This window comes from Nyctereutes procyonoides, unplaced genomic scaffold (assembly GCF_905146905.1).
Source record: "Nyctereutes procyonoides isolate TBG_1078 unplaced genomic scaffold, NYPRO_anot_genome, whole genome shotgun sequence".
In the NCBI taxonomy this organism is placed as follows: Eukaryota; Metazoa; Chordata; class Mammalia; order Carnivora; family Canidae; genus Nyctereutes; species Nyctereutes procyonoides.
Genome location: NW_026575021.1, coordinates 14,533,668 through 14,545,611, shown reverse-complemented (window position 1 = coordinate 14,545,611; position 11,944 = coordinate 14,533,668).

The following is an 11,944-nucleotide window of genomic DNA, read 5'->3' as shown; positions in this document are numbered from 1 at the left end:
CCTTGCATTTCCTACTGAAGAGCTCACCTTCAAAACCCAGGAAAGTCTCCTTTTGATTAACTTGAAGTCACTGATTAGAGTCTTAATTACATTTTAAAAGCCCCTTCACTTTCACCATGTGAACTGAGATAGGCTATCGTATTCACAGGTCCCACTCCCACAAAGAGAATGGATCATCTAATGGTAGGAGGTCACTGGGAGCCATGTCAGAATTTTAGCTGTCACAGCATCCTTCTCCACCCTTTCCAGCTCCCCTACTCCCCAGCTCATCCTTGACCTTGACTAAGCGTCAGACATAAATTTGATCTGTGGTTGCTGTTGACATATTTCTGTGGCCTATGGGAAAAACATAACACACACAATTTTGAGTAAAGCCTAGGTTTAAACCTTGTCTTTGCCCTTTTTTGGGCTACTAGGATAAGTTGTTTAACTTCTTTAAGCCTCAGACTTCTCTAAAAACTTCTTTCGTGGGTTCTGGAGGCCTAAATACGATTAGGCATGGAAGACACCAAGTTAGTATCTGCTATACAGCAAACACTCCAGAAATAATAGCAATTGTTAACAATTAAAGCATATTATCATTATGCTTTTTCACCACTTGTTAGTTCATGATAATAGTACTTCCTTTACAACGTAAATCTTGGAAGACAAGGATTGGGTGCCTATCTGTTAGTTTGTTCTGCTTAATATACTTTTGACTGTAAGAATCAATACTTTCTTTGAATCAGACTTAAAATACTAATCAACTAACTCAGTGGTTTTCAAACTGTTTCATTTCTAGAAACACGTAACTCATGATACTCACAAATGAGACATATTTTCCTGGGGGTACATATGATCATACACAATTCTGGATAGAGTAGTTGTAACTTCAATATTTTTTCTACTATCTGACTTAGCATAAAGCAAATCTGTGAGTGTGTGTTATTGTAGAGCTAATTAATGCAAGAAATAGTAAAATAATAAAACTCACCAGTGACATTTCTCACAAGTGATCTGAAGATATCCTTGTGGTGGGGGTCTGCTGAGCTAAAATATCAATTTTGATGAACAAAATGTTTTACTATGTGATCTTTTGCTTCAAATTAATCAGGATTTACTTTATGTATGGTTTAGAACTAAAGGCTACCCAAAGGCTAAATGCCCCAGCAGGAAGGAATAGTTAGTAAATTCATTCATTATCTGTTTACATTTTAATAAGGAGTTAGGCTCTCTGCTTTTATCACAAGTGCGAATTAAAGGGAGAATTGTTCATTTAGGCTGAGTTTGGCTTCCTACGGTGAAAGGCAAGATTTGTGAAATTCCAAGAGTTTTCTGTATTATTAAACCAATGAGCCAAGGAGAGTCTATTCCCTAAACAATTAGCTTTCTTAAATGAAGTATAGAAAGGCAATCCATGAATTCATTACTTGTTCTTCCTGGGTGCAGACATTAGCTGGCATTAAGGCTCCTTGAGTTGTGACATATGAGATGTGATTCTAAAGGAAGAGAGCAACTGCTACTAGTCACCCAGGAAATCCATCACAGCCTTTTTTTTTTTTTTTTATAAATTAATTTTTATTGGTGTTCAATTTACCAACATACAGAATAACACCCAGTGCTCATCCCGTCAAGTGTCCCCCTCCGTGCCCGTCACCCATTCACCCCCACCCCCCGCCCTCCTCCCCTTCCACCACCCCTAGTTCATTTCCCAGAGTTAGAAGTCTTTATTTTCTGTGTCCCTTTCTGATATCTCCCACACATTTTTTCTCCCTTCCCTTATATTCCCCTTCACTATTATTCATATTCCCCAAATGAGTGAGAACATACACTGTTTGTCCTTCTCCGATCACAGCCTTTTATAATGACACCCACATGTTCACTTCTCATGATGGGGGAACACATTTTACCTTAGAAGTAGAAAACTGTGAACTCGGTAGTAGTACTCTCCCCCAACCATTCTTGACAATTTATACCTTCCATTTGGAGCTCTCAATTATCAATAACTTTTATTAGCTGTCATTTGAGATATTTTATAGGAATATCCAGATGCCACACAAATGAAAACTGGCAAAACTCTAATAATGTGATTCTATTTCACTGACTATAAATCATAACCCACAGCTATGATCACAGCTCATTCCGTTTTTTCGTGCATTGCATCAGGTGTTATGTACCTAGTGGACCTGCCTTTGGGTTCCATTTATGGCCTTGGCCAGATGAATTAATTTGAGTAAAGCAAATGGAATACTTTCATTAATTTAAACTTAATTAGATAGTGATAGGTAAAAATAATAATAATAATAATAATAATAATAATAATAAATGCTCAATGTAATATTGAGAAGTACTGCATGAAGCACAAGATTGAAAGTCCTAAGGGAAAATACTGTATCTGTCGCTTCCTTGGAGCTCGGCTTTTAAGTCAGTTAATATCTATGAGACTTATCATACAAAATTGGAGTAGGAATCCTATCTGAGCATTAACATTATAAGATAAATCAAAGAACTTATCTACGTTTCCAGTATGTGGAAATGAATAAGGGAAAAGTGGTGAAGTTGCCAAACATATAGACTCTGGAATCAGACTAACTGGATTCAAGACCCAGCTCTTGTACTTACTAGGGATATGATCTTGGTCACTAAGCCTTGACCTTTGCTCCTCAGTTTTCTTATCTGAGGAATGGGAACAATAATAATAACTAACCATAGTTAAAACTAAATAGGTTACTATAGAGCAATCACTCACAACGATGTCTAAAACACTGTAATAACTACATGCATGCTTGCTATTAATATTATTAATATTGTTATTTTTATCATCATCGTCATTATTAGATAAAGCTTTTCAAAATGTTTATTCCATAAGTCAATCAAATACTAAGTCATAGTAATGAAATTCAGATTTTTATTTTTATTTCTTGTGTACCTCGCTCTTCTTGACCAATTTAGCACTGCGAAATGTATTCAAGTCTGGGAAAATCATTCAAAGGAGAAAACAATCCATTTCTTCACATCATTTAAAATTGTCTATTCTCTCATATTCTTAGTCACCCCAGTTATTCTTTATGAAATAATAAACTCCAAATGCATTTGGAGCATTTAAAAAACTTCTAATGTGATGTGAGAAACAAAGGCAAAAGAAAAGTTTAATTTCCTTACAACCTACAGCCACTGACGAGTCCTTGAGACAGGTGAAGTGACATTCTTCTAGGAACTCAGTCCCCTGGATGTTAATACTTGCTAAGGGCAAAAGGCAATCTTAGCCTGACCCCAGGATCCTGGTAAGTCAACTTTAACATATAAAAATTCCTTAGGATACCTGCTTTATCTTTATCTACCAAGGGATATGTTAGCGATCATCCCCCAAGCACATGACCTACTAATATACATCTGAAGGGTCTCATGACTAAAGTTTTACTAGACAGTAATAAATGACCTCTTCCTAACAATAGCTAGCTCCTCAAGGCCCTGGAAACCTAGCTTCCAAAATTCCTTAGAGACTTAGGCCATCCCTAACTCCCTCACAACTTGAAAATATGTCATGAGCCACTCCTACGACCACAGTGAAGCTCTCTCTGCCCACAGGTCCTGTCCCTGTGCTTCAATAAAACCACCTTTTTGGGGACACCTGGGTGGTTCAGCAATTGAGTATCTGCCTTTGGCTCAGGTTGTAAACCCAGAGTCCAGGGATTGAGTCCCGCATCAAGCTCCCTGCAGGGAGCCTGCTTCTCCCTCTGCTGTATCTCTCCCTTTCCCTCTCTCTCTCTCTATGTCTCTCATAAATAAATAAAATCTCAAAGAAAAAAAAACACCCTTTTGCATCACAGATGTCTCAAGAATTCTTTGTCAGCCATCGGTCCCAAATGCCAACATCTTTCCTATATCAAAATGCACATATTTGCAAATACATATGTGCACTCTACACATGTGTGTGAAGACCTTGACAAATATTATCTTGTTTAATTATCTATTTGTATTTTAATCCCATAGCAATCCCATGACATAGTATTCTTTTTAGGATATAGAACACATAACACAAAACAAAACAGTAGTGCAAAGAGTTTAAGGACTTTTTTAATATCACACAACAGGATGAATATTTGAAGCCATATGTGTCAGAATCCTAAGACCCTAATCGCATGAGGAAGATTTTTTCATTTGTTTATGACTAGAGTCCATTGTGAGTGGTTGCTAGGTGCCCAGGCCTGATTGGCTATTATCCATGCTGTACCCATTGTCAGCTGTTTGTACAGCCACTCTGCTGATAGTGAACAACACTGCTAAACTTAATTGATTGATTGATTGATTGATTGATTTTTGAGTGCCTGGTGTTTTCTCCAGAGGGGAATTTCAATAATCATCTGTCTATTTATAATCTTTAAGTTATAAAAGATTTGTTGTGGGATTTTGAAGGAATGAGTCATTCTTACCCTATTTTTCAGGAGTCAGATTGAAGACATCCCCAAAATGCTATATCTAAATTCTTTTAACTGGTGCCCGAAGTATGTAGAGAGATGTTGGAGGCAAGAGTGGGGTAAATTAGCTCCAGGATCATTCACCATCTACTTGACATTACAAACCTGTCATGACCTGAATTCCATAATAGATATTCCCCAGAAGGCAGGCTTGGAAATGATTATAATTTACTTAGAGAGTATGTGTCTAATTTCCAGATATGTCCAATGAACCAATTGTTGGCAAACATTGAATATCTTAAAATTCCAGTTTCTTACCTTGAATTTTTATTAAAACTCATTTCCAAGAAAAGTATGTAGTTGACAATCAAGGATTCAAAACAATACAATAAATAAATATAAAACTCAACAATAATCTATTTGAAGTCTCCTAAGTGGCCTTTAAAAAAAAATTCAGTTGATAAACAAATACAATAGCAATTTTTCTGCATGCTCTCAGGCATTTATGCAGCTTTCAGGGGCCTGGCAAAATCATAAAGTCCAAGGCCCAAGAGATGAATAATCAGGATAACATTTTCAATTCAGCATTTTTGCAGCTAATTTCTTTTACAAAACAGCAAAAATAAGAGCATAAATACAAGAGGTACAATTTGGATGGCTTAAACCTTCAGTGAGTAACAATCTAATCTTGTTCCAGGCTCAAGTCACAAGTCAGACATCCTTTGGAAAACCATCTAGCAGATTCTGTTTTAACAGTATTCTCTATGGTGCAACAAACTAGTGGTGAATGTGAAAATGTCCTAGGACCTGAATGGTGAGTGAATGTCAAAAACTTGTGCATTTTATTTATCAGTCTACCCTTTCCTGCTTTCTCCCCTCTCTCCCACCAGTAGACACTCATTTATAATATCTATAGTTTAATTCAGAATCAGTTGTATTTTAGATTTATGATATTGAATATGAATTAGTGACTATTACAGGTTAAATTGTGTCCTTCCTTCCAATTCAAATGTGCATGTTAAAGTCCTAACTCCTAGTATCTCAGAATGTGGCCAGATTTGGAGACCAGATCTTAATAGAGGTCATCAAGTTAAAATGAGGCAGGTAATTTGAGTCCTAGCTCAGTATGACTGTTGTTTTTATAAGAAGAGACAATTTTAGTTGGGCTAGTATCTAAGATCTGTAAAGAAATTATCAAGCTCAACACTCCACCCCTCAAAAAAATAATCCAGTTAAGAAATGGGCAGAAGACCTGAACAGACATTTCTCCAAAGAAGACATACAATAGACACATGAAAAAATGCCCCATGTCACATGGCATCAGGGAAATACAAATCAAAACTACAATAAGATACCACCTCATACCAGTCAGAATAGCTAAAATTAACAAGACAGGAAACAACAGGTGTTGACAAGGATGCAGAGAAGGGGGAACCCTCCTGCACTGTTGGTGGGAATGAATGCAAACTGGTGCAGCCACTCTCGACAACAGTATGAGGTTCCTCAAAAAGTTAAAAACAGAGCTATCCTACAACTTAGCAATTGCACTACTGCGTATTTACCCCAAAGATACAAATATAGTGATCCAAAGGGGCACCTGCACCCCGGTGTTCATAGCAGCAATATCCACAATAGCCAAACTACGGAAAGAGCTCACATGTCCATTGACAGATGATGGATACAGAAGATGTGGTCTATATACACAATAGAATATTACTCAGCCATCAGAAAGGATGAAATCTTACATTGACTTGGATGGACCTGGAGGGTGTTATGTTGAACAAAATAAGTCAATCAAAGAAAGATAATTATATGGTTTCACTCATACGTGGAATTTAAGAAACAGCACAAGGGATCATAGGGGAGGGGAGGGAAAACTGAATGGGAAGTCATCAGAGAGGGAGACAAACTATGAGAGATTATTTTTTTTTTTTGAAAGATTCTTAACTATAGAAAACAAACTGAGGGTTGCTAGTGGGGAGGTGGGTGGAGAGGATGGGGTAACTGGGTGATGGGCATTAAGAGGGGATATGTGATGTGATGAGCCCTGGGTGTTATATGCAAGTGATAACTCCTTGAACACTACGTCTGAAACTAATGATCTTCTATGTGTGTTGGCTAATTTAAATTTAAAATAAATTATATTAAAAAATGAACAAAAGAAGAGGCAATTTGGATAGGCATGAACAGAAAGAAGATGATATAAAGACACAAGGAAAAGATGGCATCTAAAAGCCAGAGAGCAGCCTGAAACAGACCCTTCTGGAACAATCTCCAGAAGAAGCCAATTCTGCTAACCCCTTAATCTTGGACTTCTAGCCTACAGAACTATCAGAAAATAAATGTCTGTTGGTTAGGTCCCATGTTCTGTGGTGCATTGTTATGGAAGGCCCTAGGAAACTAAGTCAGTAGCCTACTCTTATAAAATTCTTAACGTTTGGGATCCCTGGGTGGCGCAGCGGTTTGGCGCCTGTCCTTGGCCCGGGGCGCCATCCTGGAGACCCGGGATCGAATCCCACATCGGGCTCCTGGTGCATGGAACCTGCTTTTCCCTCTGCCTGTGTCTCTGCCTCTCTCTCTCTCTCTCTGTGACTATCATAAGTAAATAAAAAAAATAAAAAAATAAAAAAATTCTTAACGTTTAAAGATGTTGGAAAAGAGAGATTTGGAACGGATATTTAATCTCATCGAAATTAAAATTCATCTCCGATGTGTAGCACATATGAAATCTAAAGTTTTAAAATTAGATTTAAAACCAATGCTGTCAATTTTCGAGTCCAACTGCACAGTGTATCGGGTAATGATGACTGCTACATAGAGAAGTAGAACAGGAAAGTGAAATAGGAAATGCTTGGGAGGGTGGTTGTAATTTTAAATCCAGAGTATGAAAGGCTTCCCTGACAAGGGAACTTGAAGAAGGTGAAGATCCAAGCCATACAAAAATTTGAGGAGGAGTGTTTTAAGAGGAATGAGTCCCGAGAGCATGGTGGAGGGTATGTAGCTTAGTAAAGTGTCCAGTGCGGGTCTGAGGAAGAATTGTATATATACGATAGGAGTGAAGCAAGAGGAAGGACGTAACGAGGTAAAGAATCTTTTGACAGCCTATAGTTTATCGCAAAAATTATGAATTTAACTCTGTAATATGACATCCCACTAAAGAATTATAAACAGAAGGGAATCCCAATCACATTATATGTTAATGGAATCAACCACTCTCACTGCATATTTGAAAAAAGCCTTAAAGTGACAGGAGTGGCAGTAGAGACCTGGTGAGGAATGAATGAAGCTAGGACTAGGGAGTTTGCAAAAAAAAAAAAAAGTGATGCTAAATAGTTACATTCTGAGTATCTTTTGAAGGACTCACCATTATTTTATGGTGTGTAGGAAAGACAGGAGTCAAAAGTGACTATTGGTTTTGACCTAAGAGAGTAAAGTAATGGAGTTGCCATCGCAGACCGTGGGGTAATACTGAGGCTGAGGAAGGTTCAGGAGGATATTTTCAAGAGCTCAATTATGATGAGGAAGATATAAGAAGGAAATAGTAACGTAAATGTAGAGTTCAAATGACAGAATGGATTCGAGGAGAAATCCGCATGTCTGCAATACTGAAAGTCTTGAAACTGATGAAGTTATCTAAAGAGTCGATGAAGGTAGAAAATGGAGGGGGTTCCAAGGATGAGCTGTGGGATACAACAAAATTTCCAAGTCACATTGAAGATTTGGAATGAGCGAAGACTGGGGAGGATAATAAGTGAAGAGGAGAAGAGAGAAAAGGAATGGCTTGGTTGGAAAATGAGGCAAGCATGTCAAAGGACGTTTGATGCTCAAATGTATAAAATGCTCTTTCCCAATGAATTCTGTTACAAGGTGTTTTTAATCTCTGTAACACTTCCAGATACACAGAATCTGGATTGTGGGCATCTGTTTGTTTAGCCATCCCTTTATTATTTGTTTATTTATTTATTTATTTATTTATTTATTTATTATTTATTATTTATTTATTTATTTATATGTATTTTTATTTTCCTTTATTTATTTAGAATTGCAATGTTTATGCATTCATTTAGAATGGCAGTGTAAGCTACGTCATCTAAATTTTCTCTGCTATTATCCACCCCAAACCAGAAAACTCTGGTAGTGGAGTGAGGTACTCTGAAGGAACATTTGGGTTGGCTATTGCCACATAAGCACCACAAAATCTCAATGGCATTCTCATTTAGGTCATTTGTGCATCGCATGTGGGTTGGCTGGTCCTAACATTCCACTGGAGATGATCGTGAACAACTATATGATTGATATGTTTTTCACCCTCCTTGAACTTGTGGGTCCAACCAGAGCATGTTCTCTGGGAAATAGCAGAGACACCAGAGAGTCGATCCAATCATCACATGATTTTTTAAACCTCCACCTGTGTTACACAGAATCACATGCACTGGCTAACGCAAGCCCCATGGCCATGACTAAGGTCAGAACCAACATGTGGAAAAAGAGGAGAAAAGAGAATACATACTTTTGAACAATAATTGAATCAATGATAAGCACACAATCGTTGACAAGGGAAAAGTCTTCTGGATCAACTAAAATGTAAAATTCTGTTGAAGACAATATTTACAATCCTAAGGAGAGTAAGATGTAACAAGAAAAGAGAAAAACAGAATTAGAATAATCTTAGAAATGGATAAGCTCATAGAATTAAAAAAAATGCGGGTGATAGTTATTTTATTATACGTAAGTCACTTTACTCTGGCCTCACAGAACATGGGAGGAGCTCAGCTCTGCTTTAGGGGAAGAGGAATGGCAAAGAATTTTTACCACATAGTAAAAAAAAAAACCCACCACAGTCAATAATAATCACAATAAAAGTTACACCATTCAGCTGTAAAATTATCATATTTTTTTAAATTTTATTTATTTATGATAGTCACACACAGAGAGAGAGGCAGAGACACAGGCAGAGGGAGAAGCAGGCTCCATGCACCGCAGCCCGATGTGGGACTCGATCCCGGATCTCCAGGATTGCGCCCCGGGCCAAAGGCAGGCGCCAAACCACTGCGCCACCCAGGGATCCCAAATTATCACATTTTAAACGTTGCTTTTCTTGATGTTAGGAACCATGTCTCTTTCTTGGCCATATTTGCCAATAGCCAAGTTTCCTGGGGAAGTGACTACTCTAATATGTATATTAATTTCCTTTTCTGAAACTCAATTAAAGACAATAGTCCTACAAATAGCTGCGGGTTGTCTTGGCTATTCACTTTAGTGATTAATTAGAAGTTGTCTCAAATTAATATGTTTAGGAAGGAAGCACTTTTTAATTTGTTTTCAAGTGGTAGAGTGTTTAATCCAGACAAACAAAACAAGCGTGATTTCTTTCTTTTCTTTTCTTTTTTTTTTTTAGGTTCAGGGAGGGGCTGAACCATGTACTCTAGCTCACGTTAATTGTTTACCTGACGGAGAGGTGCCTGGAGGGTCTGGAAGTCTTAAAAACTTCTCTTTTTATTCCTCCTGTTAGGCCTCCTGAATTTCCCTCTTTGGCCATCCTCATCTTGTCTCAGGTCCTCTTTGGTTGTGTGAGGTCCTCAGTCCCACTCAGTTTCCCTTTTCATTTCATCCCTGGGCCATTTTCCAGGGCTAGTTTGGCTGCAACCGGACTGATCCATTCAGGAAAAGGAAAAAGTAAATATGAATGAAAAAGCCAAAACATAACTTATACTTACATTTTTAAATCTTAAAATTAATTAGGAAATTCAGAGTTGGGAGAAGGGGCAGGATGGCTGAAGAGCAGGGTCCCCAAGTCACCTGTGCCCACCAAATTACCTAGATAACCTTCCAATCATCCTGAAAATCTACGAATTCGGCCTGAGATGTAAAGAGAGACCAGCTGTAACGCTACAGTGAGAAAAGTTCGCGCTTCCATCAAGGAAGACGGGGGGAAAAAGAAATAGAAACAAAAGGCCTCCGAGGGGGAGGAGCCCCGCGAGGAGCCGGGCTGAGGCCGGGGCGAGTGTCCCCAGGACAGGAGAGCCCCGTCCCGGAGGAGCAGGAGCTGCACCAACCTTCCCGGACGGGCGGAAAGGGGCTCGCAGGGAGGTGGAGCAGGACCCAGGAGGGCGGGGAGGCCCTCGGGCTCCCGGGGACACTAACAGACACCTGCGAGCGCAGGAGAGTGCGCCGAGCTCCCTAAGGGCTGCAGCGCGCACCGGAGCAGCTCGGAGGGGCTTGGGCGGCGGCTCCGCGGAGGGGGCTGCGGGGCGGGAGCGCGAATCCCACAGCGCAGGCCCCGGAGCACAGGGCGCCGGGACACAGCCCAGGATCCGGCCTCCCCCGGGACAGGCAGAGGCCGGGAGGGCCCAGGACAGCGAGGACGCTCCTGCCCCGAGCTGAGCAGATCAGCGGCCCCGCCCCGGAGCCTCCAGGCCCTGCAGACAGGGAGCCCCGTAGTTCCTGCGGGGGCTGACTCCAGGGCTGCAGAGCTGGCCCCGCCACTGCGGTTGTTCCTCCTGGGGCCTCACGGGGTAAACAACCCCCGCTGAGCCCTGCAGCAGGCAGGGGCAGAGCAGCTCCCCCAAGTGCTAACACCTGAGAATCAGCACAGCAGGCCCCTCCCCCAGAAGACCACCTGGACGGACCAGTTCCAGGGGAAGTCAAGGGACTTAAAGTCTACAGATTCAGAAGATACTCCCCCGTGGGCTTTTTTTTTTTTTTTTTTTTTGATTTCTGATTGCTTCCCCCACCCCTTTTTTTCACCTTTCTTTCTTTTCTTTCTCTTTTTCTTCTCTTTTTTTTCCTTTTCCTTTTCTTTTTCTTTCTTCTCTTTCTCTTTTCTTTCCTTCTCTCTCTTTTTCTCCTTTTCCCAATACGACTTGTTTTTGGCCACTCTGCACTGAACAAAATGACTAGAAGGAAAACCTCACCTCAAAAGAAAGAATCAGAAACAGCCCTCTCTCCCACAGAGTTACAAAATCTGGATTACAATTCAATGTCAGAAAGCCAATTCAGAAGCACTATTATACAGCTACTGGTGGCTCTAGAAAAAGCATTAAGGACTCACGAGACTTCATGACTGCAGAATTTAGATCCAATCAGTCAGAAATTAAAAATCAGTTGAATGAGATGCAATCCAAACTAGAAGTCCTAACGACGAGGGTTAATGAGGTGGAAGAACGAGTGAGTGACATAGAAGACAAGTTAATGGCAAAGAGGGAAACTGAGGAAAAAAGAGACAGACAATTAAAAGACCATGAAGACACATTAAGGGAAATAAATGACAGCCTAAGGAAGAAAAACCTACATTTAATTGGGGTTCCGAGGGCGCCGAAAGGGCTAGAGGGCCAGAATATGTGTTTGAACAAATCCTAGCTGAAAACTTTCCCAATCTGGGAAGGGAAACAGGCATTCAGATCCAGGAAATAGAGAGATCCCCCCCTAAAATCAATAAAAACCGTTCAACACCTCGACATCTAATAGTTAAGCTTGCAAATTCCAAAGATAAAGAGAAGATCCTTAAAGCAGCAAGAGACAAGAAATCCCTGACCTTTATGGGGAGG